General features: G+C 24.1%; 1 long non-coding RNA gene across 7 annotated transcripts; it reads left to right on the forward strand.

Moving 5' to 3' along the window:
* The first annotated feature begins 6 nt into the window (after positions 1-6).
* LOC107885578 lies at positions 7-11,866 on the forward strand. 7 transcript variants are annotated; one of them, XR_001680439.2, is made up of 10 exons: positions 7-55; positions 1,767-1,855; positions 3,334-3,422; positions 4,436-4,582; positions 5,616-5,760; positions 6,791-6,937; positions 7,966-8,110; positions 9,061-9,207; positions 10,239-10,385; positions 11,726-11,866. It is a non-coding gene; the product is annotated as an uncharacterized LOC107885578 (long non-coding RNA). The 7 variants fall into 7 exon arrangements; XR_001680441.2 differs by having other exon boundaries at positions 10,239-10,327; XR_001680442.2 differs by having other exon boundaries at positions 7,966-8,052.
* Positions 11,867-12,504: the final 638 nt, after the last annotated feature.

The raw sequence follows: 12,504 nt of genomic DNA on the forward strand, positions 1-12,504 counted from the left end.
TTTTTTGCAGACAAAGATATACACTTTTACCGGACTAACATCAATGGAAAAATCCGTGAGCTCCGTTCATTACAGTTAAAGTCTTCTTTGATCGTCCAAATTAAATTTGAATAATATATTATTAGTCTATGTAATATTTTATGAATATAATACATTGTAGAGTAAACGACAGAATAAATTTCCATTTATATATGTATAATTTTATACAATTTATAGTGTAATTTAACCCGTCATTATTTTCTCAGAAATGATAAATTCAAATTTGAAAACAAATTATTCTGGCTCATGCTATCAATGTACCAAAAAAATTAACAAGCATTTATTCGATCACTGCTTCTATTTAATTTTTATAGGTTTTAAAAGTACTTCAGAAGTATTTTCAAATACAAGAATATTACTTTCTGTTATATGCAATGTATATTATTGTTAAGTTCTATAAATACCATATTAATAACTTTATAAATCATTATTATTGTGTTTTTGATGGCCATTTTACACTAATAAGTTGAATATAATACTTCTGGAAACTATAAATTAAACCTAGAAGTATAAAATCAACTGGGTTAAACAAATGATAATCAGGAATGAATTGCATAGCAAATTTATTTATTAGTTAACCCTTCATTATTTTCTCAGAACTGATAAATTCAAATTTGAAAACAAATTATTCTGGCTCATGCTATCAATGTACCAAAAAAATTAACAAGCATTTATTCGATCACTGCTTCTATTTAATTTATATAGGTTTTAAAAGTACTTCAGAAGTATTTTCAAATACAATAATATTACTTTCTGTTATATGCAATGTATATTATTGTTAAGTTCCATAAATACCATATTAATTAGTTTATAAATCATTATTATTGTGTTTTTGATGGCCATTTTACAATAAAAGGTTGAATATTATATTTCTGTCACATATAAATTGAACATAGAAGTATAAAATCAACTGTGTTTACCACATGATAATCCGGAATGAAATGCATAGCAGATTTAATATTACTTAAGAAATTAACAAGCATTTATTCGATCACTGGTTCTATTTAATTTATATAGGTTTTAAAAGTACTTCAGAAGTATTTTCAAATACAAGAATATTACTTTCTTTTTTATGCAATGTATATTATTGTTAAGTTCCATAAATACCATATTAATACGTTTATAAATCATTATTATAGTGTTTTTGAACTGCATTTTACAATAAAAGGTTGAATATTATATTTCTGTCACTTATAAATTAAACATAGAAGTATAAAATCAACTGTGCTAAACACATGATAATCAGGAATGAATTGTATAGCAGATTTAATATTGCTTAAGAAATTAACAAGCATTTATTCGATCACTTCTTCTACTTAATTTATATAGGTTTTAAAAGTACTTCAGAAGTATTTTCAAATACAATAATATTACTTTCTGTTATATGCAATGTATATTATTGTTAAGTTCCATAAATACCATATTAATTAGTTTATAAATCATTATTATGGTGTTTTTGAAGTGCATTTTACAATAAAAGGTTGAATATTATATTTCTGTCACTTATAAATTAAACATAGAAGTATAATATCAACTGTGTTAAACACATGATAACCAGAAACGAATTGCTTTGGAAGTTTTTTATTTATTATTTGGGTCTAATCAAAAAACATTATAACCTATAAATACATCCTTCAATGTATATTCAAACAATGACATTATATTCAATAGTAGAATATGAATATCAATTGGATTATGAAATACTAATGTGTGTGTTCAATTTTCAGATGTGTACTTTATATTGAGTTTCAAGATGATGCGTTTTTTGCAGACAAAGATATACACTTTTACCGGACTAACATCAATGGAAAAATCCGTGAGCTCCGTTCATTACAGTTAAAGTCTTCTTTGATCGTCCAAATTAAATTTGAATAATATATTATTAGTCTATGTAATATTTTATGAATATAATACATTGTAGAGTAAACGACAGAATAAATTTCCATTTATATATGTATAATTTTATACAATTTATAGTGTAATTTAACCCGTCATTATTTTCTCAGAAATGATAAATTCAAATTTGAAAACAAATTATTCTGGCTCATGCTATCAATGTACCAAAAAAATTAACAAGCATTTATTCGATCACTGCTTCTATTTAATTTTTATAGGTTTTAAAAGTACTTCAGAAGTATTTTCAAATACAAGAATATTACTTTCTGTTATATGCAATGTATATTATTGTTAAGTTCTATAAATACCATATTAATAACTTTATAAATCATTATTATTGTGTTTTTGATGGCCATTTTACACTAATAAGTTGAATATAATACTTCTGGAAACTATAAATTAAACCTAGAAGTATAAAATCAACTGGGTTAAACAAATGATAATCAGGAATGAATTGCATAGCAAATTTATTTATTAGTTAACCCTTCATTATTTTCTCAGAACTGATAAATTCAAATTTGAAAACAAATTATTCTGGCTCATGCTATCAATGTACCAAAAAAATTAACAAGCATTTATTCGATCACTGCTTCTATTTAATTTTTATAGGTTTTAAAAGTACTTCAGAAGTATTTTCAAATACAAGAATATTACTTTCTGTTATATGCAATGTATATTATTGTTAAGTTCTATAAATACCATATTAATAACTTTATAAATCATTATTATTGTGTTTTTGATGGCCATTTTACACTAATAAGTTGAATATAATACTTCTGGAAACTATAAATTAAACCTAGAAGTATAAAATCAACTGGGTTAAACAAATGATAATCAGGAATGAATTGCATAGCAAATTTATTTATTAGTTAACCCTTCATTATTTTCTCAGAACTGATAAATTCAAATTTGAAAACAAATTATTCTGGCTCATGCTATCAATGTACCAAAAAAATTAACAAGCATTTATTCGATCACTGCTTCTATTTAATTTATATAGGTTTTAAAAGTACTTCAGAAGTATTTTCAAATACAATAATATTACTTTCTGTTATATGCAATGTACATTATTGTTAAGTTCCATAAATACCATATTAATTAGTTTATAAATCATTATTATGGTGTTTTTGAAGTGCATTTTACAATAAAAGGTTGAATATTATATTTCTGTCACTTATAAATTAAACATAGAAGTATAATATCAACTGTGTTAAACACATGATAACCAGAAACGAATTGCTTTGGAAGTTTTTTATTTATTATTTGGGTCTAATCAAAAAACATTATAACCTATAAATACATCCTTCAATGTATATTCAAACAATGACATTATATTCAATAGTAGAATATGAATATCAATTGGATTATGAAATACTAATGTGTGTGTTCAATTTTCAGATGTGTACTTTATATTGAGTTTCAAGATGATGCGTTTTTTGCAGACAAAGATATACACTTTTACCGGACTAACATCAATGGAAAAATCCGTGAGCTCCGTTCATTACAGTTAAAGTCTTCTTTGATCGTCCAAATTAAATTTGAATAATATATTATTAGTCTATGTAATATTTTATGAATATAATACATTGTAGAGTAAACGACAGAATAAATTTCCATTTATATATGTATAATTTTATACAATTTATAGTGTAATTTAACCCGTCATTATTTTCTCAGAAATGATAAATTCAAATTTGAAAACAAATTATTCTGGCTCATGCTATCAATGTACCAAAAAAATTAACAAGCATTTATTCGATCACTGCTTCTATTTAATTTTTATAGGTTTTAAAAGTACTTCAGAAGTATTTTCAAATACAAGAATATTACTTTACTTTCTGTTATATGCAATGTATATTATTGTTAAGTTCTATAAATACCATATTAATAACTTTATAAATCATTATTATTGTGTTTTTGATGGCCATTTTACAATAAAAGGTTGAATATTATATTTCTGTCACATATAAATTAAACATAGAAGTATAAAATCAACTGTGTTTACCACATGATAATCCGGAATGAAATGCATAGCAGATTTAATATTACTTAAGAAATTAACAAGCATTTATTCGATCACTGGTTCTATTTAATTTATATAGGTTTTAAAAGTACTTCAGAAGTATTTTCAAATACAAGAATATTACTTTCTTTTATATGCAATGTATATTATTGTTAAGTTCCATAAATACCATATTAATACGTTTATAAATCATTATTATGGTGTTTTTGAAGTGCATTTTACAATAAAAGGTTGAATATTATATTTCTGTCACTTATAAATTAAACATAGAAGTATAATATCAACTGTGTTAAACACATGATAACCAGAAACGAATTGCTTTGGAAGTTTTTTATTTATTATTTGGGTCTAATCAAAAAACATTATAACCTATAAATACATCCTTCAATGTATATTCAAACAATGACATTATATTCAATAGTAGAATATGAATATCAATTGGATTATGAAATACTAATGTGTGTGTTCAATTTTCAGATGTGTACTTTATATTGAGTTTCAAGATGATGCGTTTTTTGCAGACAAAGATATACACTTTTACCGGACTAACATCAATGGAAAAATCCGTGAGCTCCGTTCATTACAGTTAAAGTCTTCTTTGATCGTCCAAATTAAATTTGAATGGTATATTATTAGTCTATGTAATATTTTATGAGTATAATACATTGTAGAGTAAACGACAGAATAAATTTCCATTTATATATGTATAATTTTATACAATTTATAGTGTAATTTAACCCGTCATTATTTTCTCAGAAATGATAAATTCAAATTTGAAAACAAATTATTCTGGCTCATGCTATCAATGTACCAAAAAAATTAACAAGCATTTATTTGATCGCTGCTTCTATTTAATTTTTATAGGTTTTAAAAGTACTTCAGAAGTATTTTCAAATACAAGAATATTACTTTCTGTTATATGCAATGTATATTATTGTTAAGTTCTATAAATACCATATTAATAACTTTATAAATCATTATTATTGTGTTTTTGATGGCCATTTTACACTAATAGGTTGAATATAATACTTCTGGCACCTATAAATTAAACCTAGAAGTATAAAATCAACTGGGTTAAACAAATGATAATCAGGAATGAATTGCATAGCAAATTTTTTTATTAGTTAACCCGTCATTATTTTCTCAGAACTGATAAATTCAAATTTGAAAACAAATTATTCTGGCTCATGCTATCAATGTACCAAAAAAATTAACAAGCATTTATTCGATCACTGCTTCTATTTAATTTATATAGGTTTTAAAAGTACTTCAGAAGTATTTTCAAATACAAGAATATTACTTTCTGTTATATGCAATGTATATTATTGTTGAATTCCATGCATACCTACCATATTAATAAGTTTATAAATCATTATTATGGTGTTTTTGAAGTGCATTTTACAATAAAAGGTTGAATATTATATTTCTGTCACATATAAATTAAACATAGAAGTATAATATCAACTGTGTTAAACACATGATAACCAGAAACGAATTGCTTTGGAAGTTTTTTATTTAATTTTTGGGTCTAATCAAAAAACATTATAACCTATAAATACATCCTTCAATGTATATTCAAACAATGACATTACATTCAATAGTAGAATATTAATATCAATTGGATTATGAAATACTAATGTGTGTGTTCAATTTTCAGATGTGTTCTTTATATTGAGTTTCAAGATGATGCGTTTTTTGCGGAAAGATATACACTTTTACCGGACTAACATCAATGGAAAAATCCGTGAGCTCCGTTCATTACAGTTAAAGTCTTCTTTGATCGTCCAAATTAAATTTGAATGGTATATTATTAGTCTATGTAATATTTTATGAGTATAATACATTGTAGAGTAAACGACAGAATAAATTTCCATTTATATATGTATAATTTCATACAATTTATAGTGTAATTTAACCCGTCATTATTTTCTCAGAAATGATAAATTCAAATTTGAAAACAAATTATTCTGGCTCATGCTATCAATGTACCAAAAAAATTAACAAGCATTTATTTGATCACTGCTTCTATTTAATTTTTATAGGTTTTAAAAGTACTTCAGAAGTATTTTCAAATACAAGAATATTACTTTCTGTTATATGCAATGTATATTATTGTTAAGTTCTATAAATACCATATTAATAACTTTATAAATCATTATTATTGTGTTTTTGATGGCCATTTTACACTAATAAGTTGAATATAATACTTCTGGAAACTATAAATTAAACCTAGAAGTATAAAATCAACTGGGTTAAACAAATGATAATCAGGAATGAATTGCATAGCAAATTTTTTTATTAGTTAACCCTTCATTATTTTCTCAGAACTGATAAATTCAAATTTGAAAACAAATTATTCTGGCTCATGCTATCAATGTACCAAAAAAATTAACAAGCATTTATTTGATCACTGCTTCTATTTAATTTTTATAGGTTTTAAAAGTACTTCAGAAGTATTTTCAAATACAAGAATATTACTTTCTGTTATATGCAATGTATATTATTGTTAAGTTCCATAAATACCATATTAATTAGTTTATAAATCATTATTATGGTGTTTTTGAAGGGCATTTTACAATAAAAGGTTGAATATTATATTTCTGTCACTTATAAATTAAACATAGAAGTATAATATCAACCTGTGTTAAACACATGATAACCAGAAACGAATTGCTTTGGAAGTTTTTTATTTATTATTTGGGTCTAATCAAAAAACATTATAACCTATAAATACATCCTTCAATGTATATTCAAACAATGACATAACATTCAATAGTAGAATATGAATATCAATTGGATTATGAAATACTAATGTGTGTGTTCAATTTTCAGATGTGTACTTTATATTGAGTTTCAAGATGATGCGTTTTTTGCAGACAAAGATATACACTTTTACCGGACTAACATCAATGGAAAAATCCGTGAGCTCCTTTCATTACAGTTAAAGTCTTCTTTGATCGTCCAAATTAAATTTGAATGGTATATTATTAGTCTATGTAATATTTTATGAGTATAATACATTGTAGAGTAAACGACAGAATAAATTTCCATTTATATATGTATAATTTTATACAATTTATAGTGTAATTTAACCAGTCATTATTTTCTCAGAAATGATAAATTCAAATTTGAATACAAATTATTCTGGCTCATGCTATCAATGTACCAAAAAAATTAAAAAGCGTTTATTCGATCGCTGCTTCTATTTAATTTTTATAGGTTTTAAAAGTACTTCAGAAGTATTTTCAAATACAAGAATATTACTTTCTGTTATATGCAATGTATATTATTGTTAAGTTCTATAAATACCATATTAATAACTTTATAAATCATTATTATTGTGTTTTTGATGGCCATTTTACACTAATAGGTTGAATATAATACTTCTGGCACCTATAAATTAAACCTAGAAGTATAAAATCAACTGGGTTAAACAAATGATAATCAGGAATGAATTGCATAGCAAATTTAATATAACTTAACCCTTCATTATTTTCTCAGAACTGATAAATTCAAATTTGAAAACAAATTATTCTGTTTCATGCTATCATTGTACCAAAAAAATTTACAAGCATTTATTCGATCACTGGTTCTTTTTAATTTATATAGAGTTTAAAAGTAGTTCAGAAGTATTTTTAAATACAAGAATATTACTTTCTGTTATATGCAATGTATATTATTGTTAAGTTCTATAAATACCATATTAATAAGTTTATAAATCATTATTATGGTGTTTTTGAAGTGCATTTTACAATAAAAGGTTGAATATTATATTTCTGTCACTTATAAATTAAACATAGAAGTATAATATTAACTGTGTTAAACACATGATAACCAGAAACGAATTCCTTTGGAAGTTTTTTATTTATTATTTGGATCTAATGAAAAAACATTATAACCTATAAATACATCCTTCAATGTATATTCAAACAATGACATTACATTCAATAGTAGAAAATGAATATCAATTGGATTATGAAATACTAATGTGTGTGTTCAATTTTCAGATGTGTACTTTATATTGAGTTTAAGGATGATGCGTTTTTTGCGGAAAGATTTACACTTTAACCGGACTAACATCAATGGAAAAATCCGTGAGCTCCGTTCATTACAGTTAAAGTCTTCTTTGATCGTCCAAATTAAATTTGAATGGTATATTATTAGTCTATGTAATATTTTATGAGTATAATACATTGTAGAGTAAACGACAGAATAAATTTCCATTTAAATATGTATAATTTTATACAATTTATAGTGTAATTTAACCCGTCATTATTTTCTCAGAAATGATAAATTCAAATTTGAAAACAAATTATTCTGGCTCATGCTATCAATGTACCAAAAAAATTAACAAGCATTTATTTGATCACTGCTTCTATTTAATTTTTATAGGTTTTAAAAGTACTTCAGAAGTATTTTCAAATACAAGAATATTACTTTCTGTTATATGCAATGTATATTATTGTTAAGTTCTATAAATACCATATTAATAACTTTATAAATCATTATTATTGTGTTTTTGATGGCCATTTTACAATAAAAGGTTGAATATTATATTTCTGTCACTTATAAATTAAACATAGAAGTATAAAATCAACTGTGTTAAACACATGATAATCAGGAATGAATTGTATAGCAGATTTAATATTACTTAAGAAATTAACAAGCATTTATTCGATCACTTCTTCTACTTAATTTATATAGGTTTTAAAAGTACTTCAGAAGTATTTTCAAATACAATAATATTACTTTCTGTTATATGCAATGTATATTATTGTTAAGTTCCATAAATACCATATTAATTAGTTTATAAATCATTATTATGGTGTTTTTGAAGTGCATTTTACAATAAAAGGTTGAATATTATATTTCTGTCACTTATAAATTAAACATAGAAGTATAATATCAACTGTGTTAAACACATGATAACCAGAAACGAATTGCTTTGGAAGTTTTTTATTTATTATTTGGGTCTAATCAAAAAACATTATAACCTATAAATACATCCTTCAATGTATATTCAAACAATGACATAACATTCAATAGTAGAATATGAATATCAATTGGATTATGAAATACTAATGTGTGTGTTCAATTTTCAGATGTGTACTTTATATTGAGTTTCAAGATGATGCGTTTTTTGCAGACAAAGATATACACTTTTACCGGACTAACATCAATGGAAAAATCCGTGAGCTCCGTTCATTACAGTTAAAGTCTTCTTTGATCGTCCAAATTAAATTTGAATGGTATATTATTAGTCTATGTAATATTTTATGAGTATAATACATTGTAGAGTAAACGACAGAATAAATTTCCATTTAAATATGTATAATTTTATACAATTTATAGTGTAATTTAACCCGTCATTATTTTCTCAGAAATGATAAATTCAAATTTGAAAACAAATTATTCTGGCTCATGCTATCAATGTACCAAAAAAATTAACAAGCATTTATTCGATCACTGCTTCTATTTAATTTTTATAGGTTTTAAAAGTACTTCAGAAGTATTTTCAAATACAAGAATATTACTTTCTGTTATATGCAATGTATATTATTGTTCAGTTCTATAAATACCATATTAATAACTTTATAAATCATTATTATTGTGTTTTTGATGGCCATTTTACACTAATAGGTTGAATATAATACTTTTGTTACCTATAAGTTAAACCTAGAAGTATAAAATCAACTGTGTTAAACAAATGATAATCAGGAATGAATTGCATAGCAAATTTTTTTATTAGTTAACCCTTCATTATTTTCTCAGAACTGATAAATTCAAATTTGAAAACAAATTATTCTGGCTCATGCTATCATTGTACCAAAAAAATTTACAAGCATTTATTCGATCACTGGTTCTTTTTAATTTATATAGAGTTTAAAAGTAGTTCAGAAGTATTTTCAAATACAATAATATTACTTTCTGTTATATGCAATGTACATTATTGTTAAGTTCCATAAATACCATATTAATTAGTTTATAAATCATTATTATGGTGTTTTTGAAGTGCATTTTACAATAAAAGGTTGAATATTATATTTCTGTCACTTATAAATTAAACATAGAAGTATAATATCAACTGTGTTAAACACATGATAACCAGAAACGAATTGCTTTGGAAGTTTTTTATTTATTATTTGGGTCTAATCAAAAAACATTATAACCTATAAATACATCCTTCAATGTATATTCAAACAATGACATTACACATTCAATAGTAGAATATGAATATCAATTGGGTTATGAAATACTAATGTGTGTGTTCAATTTTCAGATGTGTACTTTATATTGAGTTTCAAGATGATGCGTTTTTTGCAGACAAAGATATACACTTTTACCGGACTAACATCAATGGAAAAATCCGTGAGCTCCGTTCATTACAGTTAAAGTCTTCTTTGATCGTCCGATTTAAATTTGAATGGTATATTATTAGTCTATGTAATATTTTATGAGTATAATACATTGTAGAGTAAACGACAGAATAAATTTCCATTTATATATGTATAATTTTATACAATTTATAGTGTAATTTAACCCGTCATTATTTTCTCAGAAATGATAAATTCAAATTTGAAAACAAATTATTCTGGCTCATGCTATCAATGTACCAAAAAAATTAACAAGCATTTATTCGATCACTGCTTCTATTTAATTTTTATAGGTTTTAAAAGTACTTCAGAAGTATTTTCAAATACAAGAATATTACTTTCTGTTATATGCAATGTATATTATTGTTAAGTTCTATAAATACCATATTAATAACTTTATAAATCATTATTATTGTGTTTTTGATGGCCATTTTACAATAAAAGGTTGAATATTATATTTCTGTCACTTATAAATTAAACATAGAAGTATAAAATCAACTGTGTTAAACACATGATAATCAGGAATGAATTGTATAGCAGATTTAATATTACTTAAGAAATTAACAAGCATTTATTCGATCACTTCTTCTACTTAATTTATATAGGTTTGAAAAGTACTTCAGAAGTATTTTCAAATACAAGAATATTACTTTCTGTTATATGCAATGTATATTATTGTTAAGTTCCATAAATACCATATTAATTAGTTTATAAATCATTATTATGGTGTTTTTGAAGTGCATTTTACAATAAAAGGTTGAATATTATATTTCTGTCACTTATAAATTAAACATAGAAGTATAAAATCAACTGGGTTAAACAAATGATAATCAGGAATGAATTGCATAGCAAATTTTTTATTACTTAACCCTTCATTATTTTCTCCGAACTGATAAATTCAAATTTGAAAACAAATTATTCTTGCTCATGCTATCAATGTACCAAAAAAATTAACAAGCATTTATTCGATCACTGCTTCTATTTAATTTATATAGGTTTTAAAAGTACTTCAGAAGTATTTTCAAATACAATAATATTACTTTCTGTTATATGCAATGTATATTATTGTTAAGTTCCATAAATACCATATTAATACGTTTATAAATCATTATTATAGTGTTTTTGAACTGCATTTTACAATAAAAGGTTGAATATTATATTTCTGTCACTTATAAATTAAACATAGAAGTATAATATCAACTGTGTTAAACACATGATAACCAGAAACGAATTGCTTTGGAAGTTTTTTATTTATTATTTGGGTCTAATCAAAAAACATTATAACCTATAAATACATCCTTCAATGTATATTCAAACAATGACATTATATTCAATAGTAGAATATGAATATCAATTGGATTATGAAATACTAATGTGTGTGTTCAATTTTCAGATGTGTACTTTATATTGAGTTTCAAGATGATGCGTTTTTTGCAGACAAAGATATACACTTTTACCGGACTAACATCAATGGAAAAATCCGTGAGCTCCTTTCATTACAGTTAAAGTCTTCTTTGATCGTCCAAATTAAATTTGAATGGTATATTATTAGTCTATGTAATATTTTATGAGTATAATACATTGTAGAGTAAACGACAGAATAAATTTCCATTTATATATGTATAATTTTATACAATTTATAGTGTAATTTAACCAGTCATTATTTTCTCAGAAATGATAAATTCAAATTTGAATACAAATTATTCTGGCTCATGCTATCAATGTACCAAAAAAATTAAAAAGCGTTTATTCGATCGCTGCTTCTATTTAATTTTTATAGGTTTTAAAAGTACTTCAGAAGTATTTTCAAATACAAGAATATTACTTTCTGTTATATGCAATGTATATTATTGTTAAGTTCTATAAATACCATATTAATAACTTTATAAATCATTATTATTGTGTTTTTGATGGCCATTTTACACTAATAGGTTGAATATAATACTTCTGGCACCTATAAATTAAACCTAGAAGTATAAAATCAACTGGGTTAAACAAATGATAATCAGGAATGAATTGCATAGCAAATTTTTTTATTAGTTAACCCTTCATTATTTTCTCAGAACTGATAAATTCAAATTTGAAAACAAATTATTCTGGCTCATGCTATCAATGTTCCAAAAAAATTAACAAGCATTTATTCGATCACTGCTTCTATTTAATTTATATAGG

The sequence above is a fragment of the Acyrthosiphon pisum genome, chromosome X, assembly GCF_005508785.2.
Source record: "Acyrthosiphon pisum isolate AL4f chromosome X, pea_aphid_22Mar2018_4r6ur, whole genome shotgun sequence".
NCBI lineage: Eukaryota > Metazoa > Arthropoda > Insecta > Hemiptera > Aphididae > Acyrthosiphon > Acyrthosiphon pisum.